Here is a 6,558-nt window from a genome sequence, read left to right on the forward strand (position 1 = left end):
AAACTTGTTCAATCACGTCAGAGACCCCACTCTGCTCAGAGAACTAGATTTTAATTACAGATCCGTTTTGCCCATGTGTCATGACTGAGAATCTCTATCAGTAGATATGAAACTCACTATACACAAAGATGCACACAGGTTACTATGAGTCATCTATGTTGTTAATGTGAGTTGGCCATTAAACTTCACTGAGACCCTTTGTTCTGTCCTTTATAGGAGCCACATGAGTCTCACCTTCCGTTCAAGTTGAACTTGTAATAAGGTGGAATGAAATCATCAATATGCTTCTCACCTCATCCTTCAGGAGAAAAATCCTACATACATTCAAGGTGGTCAAAGTGCAGACAACACCATCCACCTTTTCCTGGAGAAGTACACGGGACTGAGGTGAAAACAGCAAAAGGCTCTAGTATATTTGTCTTAATTAAGGTTTCAGGGAACGACATTAAACAACCTCATATACCATCTTCCAAAAGAATTATTTTGTAAAACTGATGCCTAGGGCATGGTAAAAGATAATATGGTAAAAACCATATTTTTCTTTCTGGGACATTAAATTTCTAAATCTATTTATTCATGCTGCTTTGAAATACATTCCTTGATTAGGAATCATTGTCTGCCATAGGAGTGAGGAAGGACAACACTCAAAGTAATAAGAAGAGAAAAATATGGAAAAATTAACTCCTACTAAGTTTAACACATATACTAAAATTGACATGATAAAATGATGAGCATGGTCCTTGCACAGAGATGATATGCAAACTTGTAAAGCATTCCATATTTTTGTTGCAAGAAAAATGAACAGGTCTACTTTAAGCTAAGACAATCCCCACAAGTACAAAAATTCTACATAAAGAGAGCACAAATCCACACCACAACAATCTCTCTCAATGTCAATGGACTAAATGTGCCAATTCAGAGGCACAGAATGTGAAGATGAATTAGAAAACTGAAACCAACATTCATTCTGCTGCCTGCAAGAAACACGTCTGAACAATCAAAGCACCCATGGGCTACAAGTAAAAGTCTGGGAAACAAGTTTTCAAGAAAATATCACCTCCACAAAGCTGGAGTGGCGATACTAGTATCAGACCACATGGACTTCAGGCTAAAGATTATCAGAGACAGTGAAGGTCATTTCTTAATGATCATGGGATATGTACATCAGAAAGAACTCACCCTCCTCAATGTATATGATCCTAATGACAGACCAGGAAAATACTTAAAAACAACTTCTAATTGACTTATAGAAAAACATTGATAGCAACACAATACTAGAAGGAGATTTCAACACTTCTTTGACACTTCTCCATAGATCAAACAGACTGAAGCTCAGCAAGGAAATATTTTCTTTAAGGGGAGTAATGAACAACCATTGGCTTAGAGAAGAAATCAAAGAGGAAATAAAAAATTTCCAGAAACAAATGAGAATGAGGACACGAGCTACCATAACTTGTGGGACACAGCAAAAGCAGTGTTAAGAGGAAAGATTATAGATCTGCCAGAATTCATTAGGAAGAAAGAAAGGGCCTACATGAATAAATTAGAGGTCAAGATTTTGTAAAATGACCAACAAAAGTAGTCCAAAATAGGCTGGAGGAAGGAAATAATAAAACTTGTACCAGACATCAATGAGCTACAATCCCAAAATACAATCCAAAAGACCAATAAAAGCAAAAGCTGGTTCTTTGAGAAAATAAATAAGATCAATAAACCATGAGAAGCCTCTCAAAAAAACAAAGAGAAAGAATTCTAATAAATCAAATCAGAAATGCAAAGGGGGTTATCCTAATAGAAACTACAGAAATACATAGGATCATCAGAGATTATATTGAGATTCTTTGCAGCAGGAAATGAGAGAATTTTGAATAAATTGATAAATTATTGGATTCCAATTACCTCCCAAGGCTGAACCAAGAAGATTTGGAATACTTGAACCTATCACTAACAAGGAAATTGAAATGATGGTCAAAAGTATCCCTGCAAACAGAATCCATGGCCCAGATGGATTCAATAGTGAACTATTTCAAACCTTTAAAGAGGAATTGCTTCCAACATTTTTAAGATTTTCCAGGAATTGAAGAAACAGAAATACTCCCAAATAGTTTCTATGAGGCAAAGATCACCCTAATACTCAAATCGATAGAGACACCACAAAAAAAGAAAATTACAGACCTATTTCCTTGATGAATACAGATACAAAGATTTTCAAGAAAATACCAGCAAAGAGAATCCAGAAACTCAACAAAAGATCACACACTATGACCAAATAGGTTTAGCTTGGGGATGCAAGGATGGCTTAACATTCTCTAGTCAATCAACAGAATACACCATCTCAATAAAATAAAGTTAAAAGTCATATGATCATATCAATAGATGTAGATAAAGCATTTGATAAGATCCAGCACCCATTCATGATGAAAAACTCTCAACAAAATTGGATTTGAAAGTACTTTCCTCAATCTAGTCAAAGCAAATTACCACAAACCCACGGCAAGCATTATTCTCAAGGGGGAAAAACCAAAGACTTGGAGCAGAAATCAATGAACTAGAATCCCAGAATACAATCAGGCACAAAACAAGTTACCCACTCTCACACCTCCTATTCACCATAGTACTTAAAGTACTTGCCATATGATTTCGGTAAAAAAAAAAAGATATCAAGGGCATCCAGATAAAAAAGGAAGAACTCAAGCTTTTACTATTTGGAGATGACATGATACTATACTTATAAAATCCCAAAGAATCTACAAAAAAGCTCCTGGGAACAATAGATTTGTTTAGTAAAGTAGCATATTACAAAATCAATATCTGGTACTCCATGGCTTTCCCATATATTAATAATGAAAGAGAAAAAAGAGATAGAGAAAAACAATCCCATTCACAATAATACCTCAGAAAATAGAGTATAATAGAATCAACTAAAAAGGTTAAGGAACTATACAAAAAAAAAAAAAACCTACAAAACACTACTTCACGAAATAAGAGAGTATATGAGGAAATGGAATCACATCCCATGCTCATGGATTGAGAGGTTTAACACTGTCAAAATGGCAATCCACCCCAAAGCTCTATAAAGATTTAATGCACTTTCTATAAGGATACCCATAACATTTTTCAAAGAAATAGATTAATCACTCTTAAACTCATACAAAACCATAAACTCCCATGAAGAGCTAAAGCAATCTTTGGTAAAAAGAAGAAGGGAACACCTTCCCCAACTTCAAACCCTACTACAAAGTTTTAGTAATCAAAATACCATGATATTCAGATAAAGACAGGTTTCAGATCAATGGAATATAGTCAAATATCCTGACGCTGGCCCTCAGATTATTATTACCTAATCTTTCTTAAAGGCTCAAGAAATATGAAGTTGAGCTAGGAAGTCTCTTCAGCAACTGGTGCTGGGAAAACTGGACAGCAATATGCAAAAAAAATGAACTCAGACCTCTTTATAGTGCCAGGCACAAAGTCAGATCAAATGTATTAAAGACCTCACTATCATACCTGAATTCTTAAGATATATGGAGAAAAATGTGGGAAGATCCCTTCATGACATTAAAGCTAAGGGAAACTTCTAGAATGAAACACCACTGAACAAGGAAGAGGAAGTGAAGATAAACAAATGAGACTAGATTAAACTAAGAAGTTTCTGCAACTCAGAAAAAATGGTGACCATGATCGAAAGACAGCCCACATAACGTGGAAAAATTATTTATGCAATACCCATACAATTAACCTCAAAATTCTGACTCCTGTATCATTAAGAACACTAAATAGTTCCTGTGAATTTTATTCTTCTTCACATATATTTACTCTAAAATATTTTAGATACACTTTTAAACCACAGGTAAAAAGGAAAAATTATAAGTTTTTTTAAAAATAAAAAATAACCCCTATACATAGCCAGGTGCGACCCAAAAAACAAAAAAGCAAGCAAGCAAGCAAGCAAGAAAAAATTTAAAAATTAAAAAATAATGCCGTTTGCAATGCTAAGGATCAATCCCAGATCATCATTCTTTGCGTTTTTGGGTCACACGTGGCGATGCACAGTGGTTACTCCTGGCTCTGCACTCAGGAATTACTCCTCACGATGCTTGGGGGGACCATACAGGATGCTGGGAATCTAACCTGGGTATGCCGTGTGCAAGGCAAATGCCCTACCTGCTGTACTATAGCTCCAGCTCCCCCCCTCCCTGTGATTCATCATCTTGAGGGCCTCAGATTTTTACCTTCCATTTGGAAACTTCATCTTTACATTGACACAGTAAATTGAAAACACAGAACCATTGAACGGCATGTTATAATGGTAGCAGCCATGAGCAAACATTGATAACCCATAAGTTGGCATGAATGACTTCTGTCTCAGAGGCTTCACTTCTGAGGATACCGGTCACTATCTCCTTTCTGTTACATATCCCAGGATCAGAACCTACATCAGGCCATCAGTAGAAATTGTCCACCCGAAAGCTAGCCTTCCACTGGGATCAGAATCCTTGATCCATCTAACTTGAAATTTTTCATTCATGACTTGTTGACCTTGTTTCAGGTGGATGCATCCAGAGCATAAACTCAGCTTCCCGTTGTTTCCACAGGAAACCCAAATACCTAAGAATGTTATCATTTCTGACGCCACTCTTAAATATTTTTTTGGAATCCCACGGTAAGATACTATCATTCGTGTTATAATATTACTGTTATCTATAGTTCGGTCTCCCCAAAGAACTCTCTACCCTCCTCACTCCAAGTGCAGACTCCAGTGTATCATGATCCTGAACGTACTTATAATAGTTTCACTCAGGTTCTCCCCTAAAGTGCACAAGTTAAGTTCATACCAATCCAAGTTCTTATTCCTAAACTACCAGAGTGGGCTTGTTCCTCAAGCTTGTGTTCTCCCTTGAAGAAATACCGTGCTTCCTTTCTCTATGTCTCTCTTTGCTTGTTTTGTTAAATGACTGTTCTCGCTTGAACATATATTCCATTCCACCCTACAACTGTTTCACAATTTTCTAAGAGTTTTTCAATAAAATATATTTTGTTTCACTAAACTAAAACTTTGAAAACACCAGAGCATTGTTAAAACCAGTATTTGTATCTTTTAAACCACAAATTTTGAAAATGAAAGGTGGTAAAGCAATGGAATACTACTCAGTTGTATGAAGTGAAATCTTCTTATTATTTGTATATAAAATGTATAACATGAGGAAATTATGTTTAGTGACAAAAACCAGGCAGAGAAAGATAGGCATCCTACAAGTTCATGCCTATGTGGCATATGGAGAAAACAAATTAAAAGAATAAAATGAGACAGACTAACGTCTAAAACATTATTTATATTCTATGATTTATAATTCAATTAACAATGGTTTCTCATACACATAATTCCAACAAGACACTCCTCATTCTCTCAAAGAACAAACCCTCCCTCTCCCCCAATCCCCCAGAATCCCTCCCTCCTAATCCCCTGACCCAATTGTGTGGATCAGTTCTCCCCTTACATTGCTCTTGAACATTTGTTGCTACCTTGCTGTGTGTCTTTACATCCCACATATGAGAAAAATCTCTCTGTATCTGTTCCTTTCCTTAAGGCTAACTTTACATGCATGATATCCTCTAGTTTCATCCAATGTTGAAAATTACATAATTTTGATCTTTTCAAAGCAATAAAAACAAACTTTAGAACTATGAGACTATTTAGTTACCAGATCGAAAAGTATAATCAAAGTGGGAAAACTAAACAATGGTGAATGACAGAGTAGGCCTTTCAGTAGTGAGTGTAATATGATACATGCAAGTTGATTCTGCATAATCCTAAAATTTATGAAATTCTATAATGTAATTCTATAAGATAATTTTACATAATCAAAAAAGTATTTAAATAATTTACATTTATCTATGATTATGACGTATCTTTTGTGTCAAACTATCAGAAATAAAAAGAATGTGAGATAGAGATATGGTGTATCACTATACTTTTAAACAAGAGAAGCGCTAAAAATTTCTGTGTCTTGATGAACTCTCATATAAATTGACTCCAAAATCAAATTAATATACTCAAGGAAAAATAAAAGTCAACCAATTTAATCTTTTGCCTTCACTCAGGTTCCCATCTGCTGATCTCTGGCAGACGAAACAATTTTTATTTTATTTTATTTTTTTAAAATTTTTATTAGTGAAACACCATGACGTACAGTTGTACATTTACAAATTTTTGTGCTTGGGTTTTGATTATACAATGATCAAATGCCCATTCTTCCGCCAGTGCCCATTTTCCACCACCATGTATTCCAGTATCCCTCCCACACCAATCCCCCCCCCCATCCCACCCTGCCTCTGTGGCAGGGCATTCCCTTTTTTTTCTCTCTCTCTTTTTGGGTGTTGTGGTCTGCAAAAGAGGCATTAAATTGCAATCATGTTCAGTCCATAGTCAGAATTTTTATTTTCAAAGGATTTCTTGGCAGAGGTTTGGCATTCTTTGCTAGCAACCAACTCATTTTCTTCTGCATTTTTTTTTCTAGAAATATATACTTATACTAAGACTGATTAGTTATGGCACCA

The 6,558-nt window shown here is 35.5% G+C and overlaps 1 pseudogene; it reads left to right on the plus strand.

The window, feature by feature from the left end:
- Window positions 1–691: 691 nt before the first annotated feature.
- On the plus strand, window positions 692–785 carry LOC130040991 (uncharacterized; annotated as a pseudogene).
- Window positions 786–6,558: the final 5,773 nt, after the last annotated feature.

Source organism: Sorex fumeus, unplaced genomic scaffold (assembly GCF_029834395.1).
Source record: "Sorex fumeus unplaced genomic scaffold, SorFum_2.1 ptg000095l, whole genome shotgun sequence".
NCBI lineage: Eukaryota > Metazoa > Chordata > Mammalia > Eulipotyphla > Soricidae > Sorex > Sorex fumeus.